This window comes from Oryctolagus cuniculus, chromosome 4 (assembly GCF_964237555.1).
Source record: "Oryctolagus cuniculus chromosome 4, mOryCun1.1, whole genome shotgun sequence".
Lineage (NCBI taxonomy): Eukaryota > Metazoa > Chordata > Mammalia > Lagomorpha > Leporidae > Oryctolagus > Oryctolagus cuniculus.
Genome location: NC_091435.1, coordinates 122959350 through 122979723, shown reverse-complemented (window position 1 = coordinate 122979723; position 20374 = coordinate 122959350). Strand labels below are relative to the sequence as shown.

At 43.0% G+C, this 20374-nt stretch overlaps 1 long non-coding RNA gene across 1 annotated transcript in view; it reads left to right on the top strand.

Annotated features, from left to right (window-relative positions):
* Window positions 1-20374, top strand: part of LOC127482885 (uncharacterized) — a 45520-nt gene that overhangs the window by 13138 nt on the left and 12008 nt on the right. Inside the window, exon 3 of the long non-coding RNA XR_007908776.2 lies at window positions 19610-19663. This is a non-coding gene — a long non-coding RNA (uncharacterized lncRNA). The remainder of the gene's footprint in view (window positions 1-19609; window positions 19664-20374) is intronic.

Genomic DNA, 20374 nt, shown 5'->3' with positions numbered 1-20374 from the left:
CGCGCTGCGGCCGGCGCACCGCGCTGATCCGATGGCAGGAGCCAGGAGCCAGGTGCTTTTCCTGGTCTCCCATGGGGTGCAGGGCCCAAGCACCTGGGCCATCCTCCACTGCACTCCCTGGCCACAGCAGAGGGCTGGCCTGGAAGAGGGGCAACCGGGACAGAATCCGGCGCCCCGACCGGGACTAGAACCCGGTGTGCCGGCGCCGCTAGGCGGAGGATTAGCCTAGTGAGCCGCGGCGCCGGCCTGTTCTTCTTTTAAGATGTTCAATTTTGTAATTGGCCCCAAGCCACAGTCTGGCACCTAACCCTATTTATGCTTAGAGAAACAACGAAGGGCATGATGAGTTCAGTGTGCTTTCACAACATATCTGTGTCAGCTGATACTGCTAAAATAGCCTCATCTGACCTTGGAGGAAGCTTTGCTCCATATGGAGAGCAAGCAACCGTTAGTGGAAATTTGGAGCTCAATATAAACCAATGTCTTCTAAAGTCTCTTGTATATCCCTATTACAATTCTCTCTCACTTTTTCTTTATTGATTACTTAATGCTCATATAAAAGATTCAACAAAGCAATGAATTCAACTGATAATGTAATTTTGGCAGCTCATTGGATCAAGCTTTGATTTACTATTGAACTTTATCAGTCGTTAGGTTTCAAGAGATAGTCATTTACATTACCTCTAATACAATTTCCAGTTTCAATCGAATGAACTTAAGTCAAAACTTTAGAAACTTTCACTTGCTATTCTTTTCCTTTAAGCTGCCCAGGGCCCTGAAGCACCTGTCCTACTCACAGTCTTGAATAACTTACGTCCCTCTATACTCACTTATGGCAACAACAGTCTTATCCTCAATAGATGTTTCATTTCAAGTGACCACAGCAATATTTTAAATAACTTTAGATAATAATAATTGCTTCACCATCTTTGAATACCGATAGGATTTTCATTGCCTTCATCTTCATTCAGGCTATAACTAGTTCCAGATCTTCCTCATCTCCTTGAGGGTCTTTTGACTAGGATCCACTCTCTTGTAAATTACCACAACATTTGGAGTTGTTTTGTAATCAATAGAAATCATTGCCAGCTACTTACAAAAAAGAAAATTTTGGGAAGGCCATCAGGTAGCTTACCATATCAACAAAAAGCTTAAAACCTGGACGAAAACAAAGGGAAGTTAGATAGAGAGGCCAAGGTTCCACTACAGAAAGTCCAGCAGGACACAGCCCCTGGAACTAGCAGAACTACCTTGGATAATTAATCAACTGTCCCTGTGGTTTTACATCTCCTCAAGCTTCAGAGACTTAGGCAAGAGCAACAATTGTCCAGACTGTAACACTAGGATGTTTCAATAACAAACAAACAAACAAACAAAAAAAACAAAAACAAACAAACAAAAAACACTAAATAATCCAACTGAAGAGTGAACAAAGTATTTGAAGAATTGCTTTACAGGAAGACACACAAATGGCCAATAAACATAGAAAATATTTTACCTCTCGACAAAACAAAATTATCTGCTAGTAAGTTCTGGCATTTGGTGAAGCCATTAAGGAGGAACTTGGGATACTACAGCTCATTATCAAAGGGCCAGGGTTCGTGTCCAGGCTCCTCTTCTGATTCCAGCTTCTTGCTAGTGCACCCTCTGGCAAGCAGAAGGCAATGGCTCAAGCAGTTGGTTCCCTGTCACCCAAGTGGGAAATCTGGATGGAGTTCTAGGCTCCTAACTTCAGGCTGGTCCAGCTCCAGCTATGGCAGGCATTTGGGGAATTAATCAAATTAAATAAACAAAAATTACTTGTAAAACTGAGAGAAAACTTAGAAGACTAATAATATCCTATCCTTGTGAATATGGAGGAAAACAGACATATTCCATAATATTCACATTTGACAGTATCACAGATTGGTATAGTCTTTTTTTTATAAATTGTTTCTGTTTTTAATGTATTTGAGAGGCAGAGAGATAAAAAGACAGAGAGACTTTCCATCCATTGTTCACTCCGCAAATGCCCAGAAGCCAGGAACTCAATCTGGGTCTCTCACACAGGTAGTAGAGACATGACTATTTAAGCTGTCACCTGCTGCCTCCCAGAGCACATATTAGAGGGAAGCTGGAATTGACAGCAGAGCCAGGATTTAAACCTAGGCACTCCAATATGGATTCGAAGATCCCAAGCATCATCCTAGCTGCTGTACCAAATGCCTGCCTCTAAATAAAATTCATTTATTTATTTATTTGCAAAACAGAGAGACAGAGAATGATAGTTCCCATCCACCAGCTTTGGAGGCTGAAGCCTGAAGCCAGAACTCAATCCCAGCCTCCCATATGGGCAATAAGAGATCAACTATTTGAGCCATTACTTCTGCCTCCCAGCATCTGCACCAGCAGGAAGCTGGAGTCTGGAGTTGGAGCCGGGAATTGTCAGGCATTCCAATATGGGCACAGGCATCTTAGCCATGAGGCTAAATGCCTACCCTGGTACAGACTTTTTGAGGGGTAATTTTTCATTATCTATCAAAATCTACCACGTGCTTATCATTTGCTCCAGAAATTGGACTTCTAAAAATACAACCTAGAGAAACATTCACATATGTTCAAAGATGTACACAGATGTTCATTGCAGTATTGACTGTAATTAAAACAACCCAAGTGCCCCAAAGTAAGAGAAAGGTTAAATAAATTATAATCTTTTCCTACACTGGAAAATATATATATATATATATACACACACACACACACCATATATATATATATATACGTATATACATATATACTTTATATATATATATACACAAAGCTTGAAAATCTCTCAGATTTTTTTTAAGATTGATTTTATTTATTTGAAAGATGAAGTTACAGAGAGAGGTAGAGACAGAGACAGAGAGAGAGGTCTTCCATAGCTGGTTCATTTCCCAAATGGCCTCACGCCTAGAGCTGAGCCAATCTGAAGCCAGGGTCTGGGAGCTTCTTCCAGGTCTCCCATGTGAGTTCAGGGGCCCAAGCACTTGGGCCATCCTCTGCTGCTTTCCCAGGAGCATCAGCAGGGAGCTGGATTGTAAGTGGAGCAGCCGGGACTCGAACCAGCACTCATAAGACATGCCAGCACTGTAGACCGGGGCTGCCGCAGCGCTGGCCCCTAGGATAGATATATTCTTAAGGAAAAGAGACAAGTTGCAGAATAAAATTTATAATCCCATTGATGTAAAATAAAAAGTATGTATTATGCATCTATGGATGCCAAAGAAGAGTGTAAAAATGATGCATACCCTTCTCGCTAAGGTTTGGGGACACCGAGCTTCCACACTTTAGTCTACAGATTTACGTATTGTGTGAATTTTCCACAAGAATGTACCCATCTGTCACTTCCATATTGAGAAACATAGGACGTGAGGATGTGAGGAAGGAGAACGTTTCAAGGGGTAGAAGTACGACACGGGACGTACAGTCTGTTCTTGCAGCTGCTGTATATGCAGCAAAAAGGAACTCAGTCTTCGCAGTCAGGCGTGACCTGAGTTCCGATCCCTGCCTCACCACTTCTCGGTTGCGTGGGAGAGGATTTCTTACCCTCTCTGAGGGAGCTTCCATTTTCCCCATCTGTTTACAAAATGAGAATAACAATCGCATCTCTCCCTCTGTGGTTGTGAGGATTAATTAGCCCTGTGCCTAATCCATTGCAAGAAGTGATAATAAAGACACACTCTCTTCTCTTCTCCCCAGCCCAACAACCCCTTACTGAAAGGAAGAGGAACTAAAGCAGTTCTCTACTCACGGAGTCCAACTAAGGAAGAAATCATTTCCCTAGCAGGTTTCTGTTGGTACTCGTATGTCCTTTGCTTGCATCATCCTAAGACAGGATCACATGAGCAGATGCCACTTTCTCCGGTGAAGGAACTAAGTCCCCATTATACCAAATGCCTGCTATAGGTCTGAGCCCCATTACTGAGCCGTGGACTCACGGCCCCTGCCCCAGCTCCCAGGACCCCAGAGCCCAGCCTTTTTCTAATCAGACTGTATTATGTGCTGCTTTAGACTTTTATCTAGAGAAAAACCCAAGTCATTTATTTGAAATATTTCTCCGCAGAAAATCACAGGTAGCTTCGGATTTTACCCTTAAAAGCCTCTTGTTTAAAAAAAGAAAATAAGAAGTCCCAAATCTGATCAATAGCAGGGAAGCTATAACCCTGATCCCTTTCACCAGAGAAATTTACAACCAAATAGCGCTTTGGAGCCAAGATTCTCACAGCAATGAAAATGATGTGGCCAGAGAAGGGGGAGCGGGGCGGGGGGTGAAGAAAGACGCGGTGATAACCTCCTTGGGATATCTCTAAGCTCCATTACACTATCCAAAAGAAATATAAGAGGATGGAGGCCCAATTATTACTTCCTCCATCTAACCCCCTTCATTTAACATATCATTAGTATTTTTAGACAAGTCCCTCGGGGCTCTCACACTCTCCTAGGTGAGTCAGACAGCAAGAGCCGTGGCAGCTATCCAAGGAAACTGATCCCCCTTTTAATGCGCCTTTCTGGTTACCTGCTATAATGCAATTATCATGTACTGAAGCAATTTTCGGGAAAATGACTTGACAAGAAGAACTCTGTCATTTTGTAAACAAGAACAAACCGTTGTAATTGGATCTTAATTACACAATGTTCTGAGAGGTTATTTTTATTTCTTTGTTTGTTAATGCAATTATTTAGCTTCCCTATTTTAGCCTTGACCTTGCAGGAAGAGGGTATTTTCCAGTCAGCATAATGCTTTATCTTTGAAAGCTACAATCAATAAGGATAATTAATGATGCCGGCTGCAATGATAGCCTCAGCAATCATTATCCCACATTAATCCCTGCAGTCAGGCTGGGGTCAAGGCCATCTAAATCATTCACCCAGGGGTGGAGAAATTCAAATAATTTACCAATTTAAATCCTTGCAAACAAATCCCACTTTATTTTCAAAGCAGTTTGAATGCTGGCCGGGTGTGTGTATTTTTTCACCAGGTGCTTTTTTCAAAATGACAGAAGATATTCTTTATACAGGATTAGCATCACAGTTTTGCTATGTTTGTGTTTTGATAAATTAATGTAAAAACATGCAGCCCGTGGAATGCTGCTGAGCCTGGAAGCGTGCTCACATCTCACACGTCCTCGCTGGCTCTCACAGAGGAAGGGGAGAAGGGGAGGGCAGACCAAGCCTTGGAGGTCTCAGGCCGGCCAAGGCCTGGGGGAGAAGGTTGGGAAATCCAAGCGGGACAGTGTCCGAGCTGGAACTGCAGGCTTACTCAGCACTATTGAGAGGAGTGTGGGATGCGGAACTTCACGCAGGCCCTTGTGAAGCACATCCTGCCGGGGTCCACGGCCTCCTCATTCTGTCTTTTTTCCTGCCTTTCCCTAACAAGCAGAAGGCTGACTTCGTGTACGCTTCTAATTGCCTGCGCTAGATCACACCCTGTTACGAAGCGTTCCACTGTGCCCCCAAATATTTTTCGATGATTTCATTTTAATTAGTATTTTGCTATAAATCACATTCCTAGTCTGCATGCACTGGAGATGGTATCAAATTGATGCCCGGTGTGCATGCACGTGTGTGTGTGTGTGTGTGTGCGCGCGCACGCGCCTTTCCAGAACTGGTTCAGCAAATGAAGAGACATTTGAATCCACTGGGTCTCAGTAACTGTTTGTTGATACGACATAGCCACATTTCGCTCAGGCCTCTTTCTTTCCAAGCCATATAACATGTGAGAAGGAATTACAGCAGGCAAAGCATGGTAATTAGGGCCTGGGATGAGTTGGGGGTTCTGGGGGAGACGGAGGACCCCTAGGAGGGAGCTGCTGGAAGCAAAGCAAAGATCCGCAAAGCCCTCCGCCGGAGTCTCCCTTCTCCTCTCACCGTGAGAAGTTCTCTGCAAAGACTTGTGCCAAAAGCTGCCCAGGATTTATCACCCGTTGCTTTTTCATTATGCACTGTGACTGCTAAAGAGAAAGCCCTTCACATTTCTGAGCGCGGTTATTATATTCACGATAAGGAACTCTTTCTAATGAGATTTTATCGCTCTCGTTCCGTCTTCCAAATGTAGATCCTTGCTTCATCCTGGCAAAAGAAAAAAAACCAGAAGATATATTTGGGGTCTTGGGAGAGATCTAAGCAGAGGGGGAAAGCAAATGAAACTGAATCAAGAGGTGAAAGTGAACTACGCATTTAACCAGGGGAAAGCACGCGTGAAACAGTGCATCCCCTTCCAGCCCTCCAGCTGTCTAGCCACCTGCCATCTGTCTTTCTAGACTTGTGTTTCTGATTTAAAAAGAAGAAGAAGAAGAAAAAGAAAAGCCCCGTCATTGCTGATGCTGCTCTCTTCCATCTTCACCCTCTCTGGCCTCTTCACCTTGCATTCCTTCAACAAGCAATTTTGGCTAAGCACTGACAAGCGGAGCTGGTTGTGCAATTAGCAGGCCAGGCACAAAAATGAAAATGCAGGGTGTCAGCGGGGCAGTGAAGTCCATCTCCCCTTCCCATGGGCCAGCCACTTCCATAGTCCATAGCAGATGGGCAACCCCAGGGGATCGCAACATTTGCACCACGTGCACTCGTACTCAGACACAGTAGTGGGTGAGAGGCCAACGGAGAGCAAAGCACCAAAGCACCATGGAGCTGCCAGCCTTGAGTGGCGATAGCCACCAGCTTGCCTTCCCTGAGATAGCATGGGACACACACCCATTGCCAACCCTCCCTTACTTATGGCCAGGCCCCCAGTAGGGTCTCAGAGTATAATGAAATGTGAGTGTTCCCCCTCCTGAGAAGTGCGAACTGGTCACCACTCCCAGCAGTTTTGGGGCCAACACAGAAGAAGAAACCAGGGAGGACCAAGGCCCCAGGTAGCGGGTAGTGAGCAGGCAGTTGAGAATCCATCTTGGAGAGGGAAAGAGGTGTCGTGAACCCAGGCTCGAAGCTCCCAAGTGCATACCATTGTTCCATTGAACTTCACTTACGCTAACTCAAAGACAAATACAAATTTCAAGGTAAAATGATGAAGAATTTCAAAATAGCAAATCTAGAGTATTAAACTCCAAGGGCAGGACCTTTCTGAGCATGGGGCCTATGGTCAAATGCACTGGTCACTCACTCATGGAGCTGTCCTATCACCTACCAGGAGAAGACCTAAAGAAGATAAGCCTCAAATGCCTGGCTTCTGCAAGCTCTTCTTTTGGTAGACACGCAATTTCCAAAAAAGAGTCCCATGGCGATGAGAGTGTGATTCAGCGAGCACGTGTGCCAGGCTTCGTGTCGAGCACCCTACATGCATCATCGACGTAGTCTCACTGTGACTTTACAAGGTAGTAATTCTACCATCCCTCTATTTTACATAATGAAACAGGTTTTCGAAGTTAAGCAGTTTTCTCAAGATTGTATAGCTGGAAAGAGCCAGAACCAGGATTTGAAAGAAAAATGGATGCTTCTAAGCCCAATACCGTGCTGCTTCTCTTATCAGAAAGATTTGTACAAAATACTCCACAAAGAGCCCAGAGGTTGTTAACACCACCCTGCTGGGGTTAGGAAAGGCACTACAAAAGTGGTGAATTTGAGCTAGGTTTTGAAAAATGAGTTGGCATTTGCCCAAAGAGAAGAATGTTCTACATGTAGTCAAGGAAGGGCACAGAAAACTTAGGAAGGCCTTACAAATGAGCAAGGGTTACATGGCAGAGAGCATAAGAGAACAAGGCTGAACAGGCAGGGAAAACCAATGTAAGAACCATATCCTGGACTGGATTCTGTAAGCTGTGGGAACCCACCCGTCACATTAAGATGATGGTAACATGATCAGATTCCTAAACCCTCAAGAGTCAAGCCAGATTTACATGGAACACAAACAAGAAAATAACACCAAAATGACTGTCATCTTCTTGGAAACCATTCTCAATTTATGCCCAGGATTTTGCAAAGGCTCCCCACTCAATGACAAAGTCGTTCTTCCAGAAGACTTACCGACTCAGAGAAGAGGCTGAAGAATGAGTGAAGGCATATCTGTCAATGAGAAAGGCTCCGAAAGACAAGAAGATCTCAGGTGATCAGGAACATGGGCCCATTCCCATGGCAGCAGAAGACAGGGGCCATGCAATGAGGCCTCTTTTGGCCACTGTTGTACTGATGCATTGTCCTGGTCCAGACCTGTGTTTTATTGGACCAGACACAGATGGAATTGCCAAGGTTATTTTGTTCATAGCCAATCAGTGATCCCAAACTGGATTGAAGACAGGAGGTGCCAGGTTAAACATTGGCTGCGTCCCCTAATGAGTTCTGAACAGGTACCTACCTTGAAACATTTTCTAAGAAGGCAGGAGGATGAGACAAGGTGAGGGTGAACTTTAAAATCAGACAGGACTTCATGCAAATCCCAGCTGTCACTTGCCAGCTTCGTGGCTTTGGAAATTCCCTGCATGAAGCTTAGTCTTCTCATCTATAATGGGATTAAAAATTATTTTTAACCATAAGAAATAAGAAACACAAAATAAAACAAAAAGACAGAAAACACAATAAAAAAAGAAAACTTTTAACCATAAGAGCAGACTAGAAGAATGAAAAGATACAGCAAATAAACAAGTGTCTGTGGTAGTGCACATGGTGATGCCAAAAAAAGTGCAACTTTATCTTTTCTAGATTTATTATTTGTTAATTTTAGATGGATTTATTGTATTTATTTGAAAGGCAAAAAGAAATGCAGAGAACTCCCATATTCTGGTTCATTCCCAAGTGCCTGCAACAGCTAAGGCTGCATCAAGCTGAAGATGGGAGCCCAGAACTCAATCTTGGTCTTGAGTTATCATTTGCTGCCTCCTAGGAGGCACACTAACAGAAGACTGGAATCAGGAGCACATGTGGAACTCGAACCAAGGCATTCTTTTTTTTTTATTACATAAAAATAAAAGCTTCCATTTATTGAGAAAATATAACAATACCAAGGATGCATATACTTTTAATTTTTTTAAATATTATTTAAGTTATACAAGTTTCATGTATTTCATATATACAGATTTAGGAACATAGTGATACTTCTTCGCCTACCCTCCCTCCCAGTCATGCTCCAACCCTTCTTCCTTCTCCCTCTCACATTCCCACTCCTATTTTTACAAAGATCTATTTTTAGTTTACTTAATCATTGTAGTTAACACTTCACTAAGTAAAAGAGTTCAACAAATCAACAAACAGTAAAATCAAACAAACAAACAAAAAAACCTGTTCCTCAATAGAAGAGACACAGACTGTAAACAATCATCAAATCTCAAAATGTCCATTTCACTCCAATACATTATATTTCAGGTACTCTATTAGTTACCTCAGATCAGGGAAACTGACTTATTTCACTAAGTATAATGGTTTCTAGTTGCATCCATCTTGTTGCAAAAGCCAAGATTTCTTCTTTTTTTTTTTATAACTGAGTAGTACTCCATAGTGTATATACACCATAATTTCTTTATCCAGTCAACAGTTGATGGACATCTAGGTTGATTCCATATCTCAGCTACTGTGAAGTATGCTGTAATGAACATGGGGAAGCCAGGCAGTCTAATTGGGTCTGTGGGCATGCCAAAAAACATCTTAACCAAAGGCCCACCCCTAGCCTTCATTCTTACCTATGGTGTAACAGAGTGCTAGCTCCATTCAAAACAACTGCTACCTTCACCACTTCTTCATTCTAAAACCTTCCTCCCTTTCACTCTTGGAGCACTCCCCACATGCCATGCACCATGCTGTGTCCTGGAGACACAATGGTGAACATGATCTCTACCCTCTTCTAGCAAAGGTGTGTTTCTATGGCAAATGTGTAGGAACAGTCCCAAGCAGAGGGAGTTGTCTGATGGGAATCTTTATGTAATGAATGCTGGTCAAGTTCCCCTCTATCAAAATATCTCCTCTAACTCCTGAGAAGTCTTCATTTGACAGTGCTTTGAAGTTTGAACGGAAAGAAAATACCTTAAGCTAGACCTTGTTAAGGCCTTAAAGAGATTAGTTAACAATGAGGTAAGAGGTGGCTAGAATGAGGGAGTGAGGGACGGACAACAGAGGAAGGGTGGGGGTTGAAGGAAATCAGAGAGGAGATGAGGTATATCGGTATCAGACTGCGCATCTGCAATATTTGTGCGGGGGTCAACTGTCTTCTTTCCAGCACTCACCTAATGATTAACCTCTGTGGGCCAACTTCTAGAGTGTAACTCGGAATTCTAGAAAGCTTCTGAGGAGGTAAGAGTTGACCATGGGGAACACTCCAGTGTCTTAGGTTTTTTTTATGATACCTATTGCAAAATAAGTTCTATAACCTAAGTAATTTTAGTCTAGAGCTATATCTGGGTTTTTATTGACCCTCTAAATCTCAAATAAAACTGAAAGTCTGAACACATACTTAATTTTCTTCACTCTTTTAATCCAAACAATTTAATTAATCTAAAGATTTTTTTATTTCCTTTCCTTTACGATTGTGCACCCTCTTCATACTTGGATTCATTACATTGGAATTTGGGAAGGGTTATGGGTAAAGCTTGGAACCACTGGGATTTTCTTTCCTTAAGAATGGGGAGATGTGGCTGGCGCTGTGGCTCACTAGGCTAATCCTCCGCCTTGCTGCACCAGCACACCGGGTTCTAGTCCCGTCAGGGCGCCGGATTCTGTCCCAGTTGCCCCTCTTCCAGGCCAGCTCTCTGCTGTGGCCAGGGAGTGCAGTGGAGGATGGCCCAAGTGCTTGGGCCCTGCACCCATGGGAGACCAGGAAAAGCACCTGGCTCCTGCCATCGGATCAGCGCGGTGCGCCGGCCACAACGCGCCAGCCGCGGCGGCCATTGGAGGGTGAACCAATGGCAAAGGAAGACCTTTCTCTCTGTCTCTCTCTCTCACTGTCCATTCTGCCTGTCAAAAAAAAAAAAAAAAAAAAAAAAAGAATGGGGAGATGCTTAGAAATAAGTCTCCTGTACCCAAATGTGAGCAGTGATAACCAAATTAAATTAGTCCAGGAGCTCTATCCAAATCCACATATCCATTCCTTTGCAGTGTCTGCTCTTTGAGTGATACAACGTCTTGACATTTCTCTGTGAGAAATAAGGAGACCCCCCTCATACTGCTCAGTCCCAAATCTGAGATCTGGGATTTTGCCAGCCTCTCAATCACTTCCTGATGGCTCTCGATGCTGAATTGGCATTTATTTGGCCTTGGGAAGGGATCAGAGGGAGGACTGGCTGCTTTCCAAGAGAGACGTAAAAGCAAAAGAAGCGGGGAGCAAGGGACAATTCCCTTAGCCTCAGATTTTTAAGAAAACAATGAACCTTGTCTCTAAGGCATTTTAGGCTCCTCCTCCTAATTCTTTCAGAAGCATGATCTGTTCTGTAAGTGGTAGCTGTGCCCCTAATATTACACACATGGTCACTTAAGCCAATTCAGCCCCCAGCAGAGAGAAAGAGGAACATTGTATCATGAAGGTCATGTAACTGCCATTCCACTCAGCACACTTGGACCCAAGGAAGGACAGAAAAGGACTTGGGTCTACTGTTCCTTCAGGTGGTCCCAGATCTTGTGAGCTTTCTCACTGTGTATCTCCTGCTCCATGGTCTCTAGTGCTTGGACACTTGTTTTTTGATATCTCCTAAGTGTGAGCCTGTCTCAGTTCCTCACCTGATGTACAAAGAAAACGTCTACCTGAGATTCTTTAAGGTCACTCGTAACCACACACTTGGACAACCCTTGCTTTATATCTACTGCCTTTGAAACACAAATCCTCTATGAGTGGTGTCTCCATTATTCTTCATCTCAACTCAAATTCTGGGAAACCACAGTACACAAAGGAGAAGCAAGTGATATCAACTCTTGGGAAGAAATTGAGAGGGCATGCGGCCCAGTCTTCATGCCTTGCTTACACAGAGCAAGGCACCAGGTCATAGAAGCATCTTCTCCGCATCCATCACTTTCAGAACAGAGATGGAAGTTAGCTCTCTGGTATTTATGCTGCATTTGAGAAGGAACATTTTGTGTTTGGTTTCTGTGTGGCCATTCTTCAATTCTGCCTATGGTGTCTGTAGTACATTACAAACAATTATCAAATTTGGAGTGATCATCATCAATTAAGAACAACAAATAGAAAATCAATCAAGCTTCTAGAGGTGCCGTGTGATGCATTCTCCCTGTGCTAATGATGAGTCTCTGGAAATGCAGTGCTATACTCTAGAGAGTAAACTCATAATCGATCAGCCAATCAATAAATATGTACTGAGCATCTATTACGTCTTTTCCTATATACAAAATATGATGCTGGCTGATGTGGTGGAAATACAGTAATTTAAACAAGGTTTCTGCTCTGCTCTTTTCAGGCAGAAATTGGGTAAAATGCACATATAAATGTATGTGTACATATCAAGTAGTAACAGACAAAAGACTTCCTATGAAGAGCGCTATTGGAGATCAAAACACAAAGATGTCATTGTTGGTAGTTAGAAATTTTCTAGAGAAAGGAGAGCTTGAGATCTGTTTAGGATAGGATAGGATAGGCTAGGCTAGGATAGGCTAGGGAAAACACAATGACATGGGCAAAGGTGAGGAAGTTAGAATGCATACAGTAGGTTCAAGAATAGTGTATCATATGGCTAAGGTAGAGTGTCTTGTGAGGAGTGACCAAGTACGAGAATTTAAAATACCTGGTGAAGGATTTTAGACATACCCTAAAGGAAATTCATTTAGGATTTATCCAATAAGCGAATTGTTCCTTTTTAAAAAATATTTATTTATTTATTTGAGAGGCAGAGTTACAGACAAAGAGAGGGAGAGACAGATGGAGAGGCCTTCCATCCGCTGGTTCACTCCCCAGGTGGCCGCAACGGCCGGAGCTGGGCAGATCCAAAGCCAGGAGCCAGGAGCTTCTTCCAGATCACCCATTCAAGTGCAGAGGCTCAAGGACTCGTGCCATTCTCCATTGCTTTCCCAGGCACATAAGAAGGGAGCTGGATGGGAAGTAGAGCCGCCAGTACTTGAACTGACGCCCCTAAGGGATGCTGACATCACAGGCGGGGGAGGCTAAACCTTGTTCACCACAGGGCAAGCCATACAGCTGTGTTCTAAGAAGACACATATGACTTGTGAATGTGAAGAGGGGTGGAAGCCGAAGAGAAAAGAGGAGAAGGAACTAATTCCAAAGTTATTGCAATAGTATAGCCTAAAAGGACAAGGGACCAAAGGAGAAGTGAGAATACGGGAAAAAAAAAAAAATGGGCTGGATGTGAGTCACATCAAATGTGGAAATTCTGTTTAGGTTCTGGTTTGTGTAGGAGTGACAATGAAAAATAAAAAAGACAACCATCCTGATGACAAAAATGAAGCCATCCAGAGAGGGAGCTGGTTTAGGGGACAGAGGAAACGTCTGTTTTAAGAATATTCAGTCTTAAGTGACAGAACTTACTAGTGGAAATGATCTATAGCAAGTGAGGTATCTGAGATTAGAGTTAAAAGCTGGATCAGGACTTGGAGATGTGGATGTCGGGAGTTACCTACAGAGAGGTCAAGTGGGAGGTGAGGTGGTTTGCTGAGGCTGAGGGTGGACAGAGACAAGGGCAGAAGTGACCCTCATCCTAATGGAGGCAGCTGCTGCAGCTGTTTTCCACCTATGACTGCCCTGCATAGGGATCCTCAGCCCTCACCATTCAATTTTTGCCCCAAATAGTTATGATAATAGCATTAGCATCTCCTCAGAGCTTTGTGAAAACACCAGTGCTTGGGTTCCATGCCCCACATGCTCTGATTTAATTGGCATGGGATCCAGGAATTTGGATTCTTCAAAAGCTCCCTATGTGGTTTTCTTTTAAAAATGAAGTTATCATCTTTTAAAAATAAGAAATGAAACATTTGGAGATGAAATGATATTACATCTGGGTTTTACTTCAAAATACTGAGGGAGATGCAGGATTGGGTCAAGTATAGACAAAGGAAATTGGCCTTGAGTTTATAGCAATCAAACCTGAGCGGTTGACACATGGGGGATCATTGTATCTTTCTCTACACTTTCATACATGTTTGGATTTTTTCATAATAAAAAGTTACAAAGTAAATAAATAAAAGCTTCCAGGCAATTCCACAGTAAACTCAGTGCTGAGGATTCCTGGGATCCAAGCTCTTTGTAAGTGGGGTTCTTCTCCAGGTCCTCTAACTGCATCAGCTGTCACCATCAAAGTTCCTTCCCAGGCTGAAAGAAGAAACTTGCTTCTTCTAGACTAGAACTGAGGACCTTCTAGCCATCCACACTTCCATCTCCAATTCCCCAACAGTAGAACGGATAGTACATGATGAATCAGAATTGCTCACGTGAATGGCTGAATTACTCACCAGCAACCATGCTTCATTTCTCAATCCCTGATTGCAGATAACAGACAAAACATTTTTGATACAAATACCTTCAGTCATTTGATTGAAATATAAGTACTTCTAAAAATTGTTATACTTTAGACACATGCTTCTGAAAGAGAGAAATTGGGGCTCCCCCCAATGCACCCACACATACTAGATAAAAGATTAGGAGGAATGGGTGTTGTGGTGCACCAGGTTAAACTGTTTCTTAGGAGGCCTGCATCTCATATCAGAGTGCCTGGTTTAAGTCCCAGCTACTCCACTTCTGATCTGGCTTCCTGCTAATGTACCTGTAGGGAAGCAGATGATGACCCAAGGACTGGGGTCCCTGCCACTCATGAGGGAGATCTGGATGGAGTTCTGGGCTCCTAGCTTTGGCCTGGCCTAGGCCTGGCTATCAGGGACACTTGGATAATGACCAACCAGATAGAAGATCTCTTTCTCCCTCTGCCTTTCCCTCTTACAAAAAAACTGTAAGAAGAGGAGACAACTCATAAACAATTCAAATTTTGATAGAACCTTGGTAACTCTTAGATATGAGATCCTTCCCAGCTCAGTTCCACTTTTCCTTAGAACAACACCTATATACAGCAAAATCAGCTGCTTTAGTCCATCAGGAGAAGTTGCTGGGTCAGAAATGGTAACTTTTTTGCAAAAATTGAATACAATAGAATAGAAAAGATCAGAATTCATTACATGTGCTAGTGTTAGGTACTATTTATGTGAACATTAGTTTCAGTAATTACTTACGAGCCTATATATGAGTGTGTGTGTGTGTGTGTGTCTGGTCTTAATGTAAAATAGTCAAACCAGTGTTAAATCCACCATCTTCAAACTTCACTTTTTATGTCTCATTCTACAGTATTCCTCATTCCCTTCATTTGTAGGTGAATTAGTGTGGTCTAGAATAGGAACAGACCATGGGTAATTGAAGAAGTCAGGAGTCTAAAAGATGAATAAAATCAAAATTTAGAAACAGGCAAAACAGTCAGCAAAGCTGAATCCAGCATACAGAGTAGGTCAAATCAGACCAGGAAGATGTCAAGAAAACCCAGTTACAGGGCTAGGTCCCATGGCTCTGGAATTCCTACATTAGAGGGAACTCCGCAATGACACACTCATCAGAAGGGATATTGGTGGCTTAAAGCTATGTGAACCTAATTAAACTTGGATGGTATATTTTTAGGGTGGGTCTAATAAGTTGTGATGGAAATTATGGGGTAGCTAAAGCCCTGCAACTCATGTCATCAAGTCACCCTCTCAGCACCACCGCTAGAGCTGAGGAAGTAGGAGTCAGTCAATGTCAAAGTGAATCCTAAGACCAAGGCCCTAGACAGAGGCCTGCTGCCTCCTCAGCTGCCTTCAGGAAGGCCCAGCCTCCACCAGCAGGGGGCTTAGGGGATTTCTGAGAGAGACCTAACAACAACCTGAAATAGGCGGATAGCTAAGGAGAGAGGAGTGGAAATGAATTCAGGAGTAACTGCAAAGGTGGAATTGACAAATCTTTTTAATTTGCTGAAAGTTGGGGGCAGGAAAGAAATGGGAGCCCTGAGATGGCTGCACAACCTGGAGCCTGAGTTACTGGGTGGTCCTTGCTTTTGTGCAGGCTGTGTCCAGGGTCACAGGGCTACAGTGAGTTACTCACCCAGGGAGAGGCTGAGTGAGGCTATTAGAAACAACTCAGGAAGACATAATGGGATTGGAGGTCTCCACGGTGAGGGAGCAAAGAACTAGAGCAGGGAATTTGCTTTACAATAATCAAAGACAATTAGGACAGTCATGCTGTGTAATCATATCCAAATCCTGCACAGGAGATGAGGTCTGCAAAGACACTCAGCCCAGCACATGGCTCCTAATCAAGGTTCAGTCAGTGTCACTTCCATTTCCAGCATATAAAGTGTACCCAGCCAAGGACATTATCCCATTTGAAACCACAGCAACCACGTAAGGAAGATAAAAGGATGGTGTTAACCCCATTTTCAAGATTAGGAAACTAAGGCTTTAACCAGTCAAGCGGATTTCACAGACCCAGAGGAGGGTTTTGATTTACATCTATCTTGTCTTCTACTGCCTCACCTTGTGAGTTCACACCAACATACAGGACCAAGGGAGCAGGGATCAATTCCTGAGAAATGATTAAGGATCAGAACACATAAATTCAAGTAAGCAGCTCCATGTAAATGGCTAAATAAATGACTCATTTAAATATCAAGACAATGCTTACCAGCAGACAATAAACTTGAGGGTGTAAAGTCTTGGAGGGGCTAACCAAAGGGGGAAATGATCTGGTAAATACCACTACGTTTTTTCAAAAGCCTACCTTTTGAGTGGAGTGATTATATATAAATACATAAATAAAATTACATAATTACACATTATTATGAAAAAATATCTATAATTTTACTTATATGCTTGGTATTCCATTTTCTCTATTCTCTATTTTAGTTACTTATTATGAAAATTAAATGAAATAGTGGACAAAGCTTCTGTTAAACAAAACTAAATTTACAAAGATAAGCATTTACAAAGTGTTGCCCCTAAGTGCGACTAGCTGATAATTTTTAGAATGAACAAAAAAGGATGTACCATGTGTTGATTGGTTTGCTTGGGTTTCATGTAGCTTTCCCATTCAAACTAAAGTAAAATGACAGCAGTCTTCACTTTTACATGCCCCAAAGATCCTAGGAAAGGTCATTGTCACAATTATACCCAAGAGCATCAGCAAGTTTTCCAAGGGGAAAACAAGGAAATTTCAACGTTTCTCTTTCAAACGTCCCTGATAGGTCATCCTTCCTGACTTTGGACTTGTTAATCCTGACAGCTGCTCGTTTGTCAATCATCCATCATGTGATTCAAGTAGGTTTCCAACATCACTTTTGTCAACTTCATGAGATCTTGCACTTTTTTGAAAAATGTTTCATTTTCTCTTGTGTTTATATTTTATCATCAGATATCTGCCACATCAGAAAACCTGCAGAGCCAATAAGCCAAAATGCTACGAGCAGAAATGGGTATCAGTGTGGAGAGAGGGCTAATTTTATAGGAAACCACTTTATTCATTAATGTTTTATGACACAGTAACTTTTACTGGAAACCAAGGAAACTTGGGTATTGAATATCCAGATGAGGAAACTCTCTGAAGTTACTTTTTTTTTGCATCTGCATGATAACATGGAATGATATAACCTGAATCTGATTGTCAACAGACAAAACCTGTCTCTTCCTACCCCCAGCCACCTGAAGTTCATTACCTAGCATTTGGGGCATGTTCAATAGCCCCAGTAAGAAATCATCCCACTAACATCCCACATCATGTGAGAAAACTCCCCTCCCTGACCCTTTCACCCTGGCCTCCACCTAGTGGACATCAGCACTATTCCTTGGGCCTACTCTGCTAGCCACCTTCCCAAGTGCTGTCCCCTGAAATTGTAAAACTTGCTAAGAGGGAAGACAGTAGTTTGTAAGAATTAGCTGATCAGAGGAAGATAAATCACTCCTCCCATCTGCTAAGATCCATAAGTAGAGCGAGTTCCACATGTGTGCTGTGGAAGGCAGTTCAGAAGAAAGGAATGCACACCTTTAGATAAGGCCGTTCACATTAGCAATGCCGCTGGTATTCCTGACAATCAGAGATGTCAATAAAATCAGGGCTCTAGACCCGCAGGTCAGGAAGCAATTACTTGGATAAGGGTCTCCCTTTTGGCCACCACATCAGCAATAGTCTCTCTCATGACATTTTCACTCAAGGAAAGATTCTACTTGAATGAGTCATCTTCTTTCTAGGCCAAGAGATAGAATTGCTGAAATCCTTAGGGTAACACTTTGGAGCAGTGGTCCAAAACCGTGAACTCGTAATTCTAGCCAATCACATTCTCTGTAAGACTCGCTCAGCTAGTTTCCCCAGTTGACAAATACGGCGAGAGCTTAACATAGACAGTGCTCTGGAGGTAATGAAATCTCTCGTATTCATATGTAGCACTTCTAGTTCATTCCAAAAATGGCAGACATAAAAAACAAGATTCTCTTTCCAAGATGGGTGGATCAGAGAAGCATGTCCAGTGTTAGTTATACATAGACTAAGCTTTGGTCCCTAAATGCTAGATAACATTTTCACCAGAAAAAAACAATGTGTCATCTACTGGTAGTGAGTATGAGTCATGTAGGTTCCAAGAAGGACACATAGAAATGTAAAAGCAACTTAGGAGGTCTTGTCTAAAGCAAAAGTTAAAAATAAAACAATAAGAATCTGTGTGAAAAGAGTGGGAATCACTACGTGTAGGAATAGGCACTTTCACTCAGTAATCGCATGCCCCATCTCACTGCAGGGAGGCTGGGAGATGTCAAGTGAGCACACAGAATAGCTGATCATCATTTACTGTACCTGCCACAATCCACCCTTTTCATCACCAAATATTTCTTTTTTTTCCTTCTTCCAACACAGAATTCACTTAACCCCTCCACAAGGCAGACAAGCCAAAGTTACATCCAGTCACTGCTCTATCAAACTGAAGGTTCAGAGTTTCTTCTGGGTCATGTCCAGCTGTCTCTCATCAGATCCAAATAGGTGTGACTTTTGTTGGTCCTGAGGTCCTAATTGAAAAAAAAAAATTTTCTACTCCCTTTTCACATATGAGGGGGAGGCAGGGGAGAAGTCTTCAGAAAATTCACGTGTATTATGGAAAAAAAAATTATACATAGATCTCAAACTTTTACACCCAAATAAACTGATCTTTTCATTCCACTTTTCTACAATCTTTCTGAAGTACTGGCATCTGTGTGTGTACACTGTGGTTAAACACTTCCCTTGAAGAGAGACAGTGGAGGACACACGGCCGTCACTGAGCCATGGCCAGGCTGGGCAGGCAGCGGGGAGGCTCCTCGGTGGGGCCACACTTCTGCTCTCTGACAAGAGCGCCCTCCTCCTCTTCTCCTTGGCTCTTTCACTCATCCTCTAGCAGAGTCTTCCTTTCATTATTCTCTTCAGCCCTCTGGGGAATTTTAACCACATAGGGACCACCCAACAGGTTCCAATTTTCCCTACTAGAATGCCTTTAAGTTCTCCACATGAAAGGTGGAGAAGATACCTTTTCATGATTGTTTGCATGATGTCGTTCCCCAAAAGCTATCTTAGCTTCTCACTTCATTGGAGAGTCAGTGCACCTGCGTAAAGACTGTCTCAGCAGGTGAGTCCTTGTATCTGTTTTATTTCATTGCTTCCTTACTTTGTGCCTTTTTCTTTCAGCCTGGAGGCGTATATTGAAATGAGACGATCAGGCTTGAACAGCAAAGCCGCACGGTGAGCACAGGCACCATGGCCTTGAGCCGTGTGAATCAACTGAAAGGCCTTCTTCTCTCAGAGTCTTGTAATTGCCATCTCTGACTGTTTAGGTTCTAGAGCAAATCAACCCTTCCAAATTTCAAGGCCTGGAACTTTGAACTCCTTCTCTACCTTTTATTCTCTGCTCTGTAAGCTGTCCACTGCGCCCCTGTGCCCACCTCTTCCTTGTCATATCTTGTCAGACGTGGCCAGTACTATCACACACTGCGAAGATCCTGCCTTCACCCTCTTCTCAGAGCACTGCAAGTCCATTCGGTATGTGATCCGCCTGCCTGCTTATGAGAAACAATAGCTCACCAAGACATTTTGCCACAACACCCCAGCGGCCATCAAGTTTCCAGCTTCCAGTTTTAGTCTCCTCAAAGTCCACCTCCGCAGGCCCAGGCGATGCTGTGTCTGTTAGGTTTTCCCAGCAGCAGCACCCCTCTTCCAGACAACTTCCAAAATGACCACAACACAGCAGCCCCACATCTTAGCAAGCTGGCTCAATCAGAACTCAGTGCTTGCTCACACTAAGTCTTCTACAAAGCAGCTGGAGTCGCCCTTCCTTCAGCCACTAAGCTTCTTCTGTCGGTCACATGAAAACTGATCGACCACAGCTCATCCTATAATATCCAAGACTGAATGTACAAAGCTAAAGGCCAGTTCCAGGACATGGGAAAATCAAAG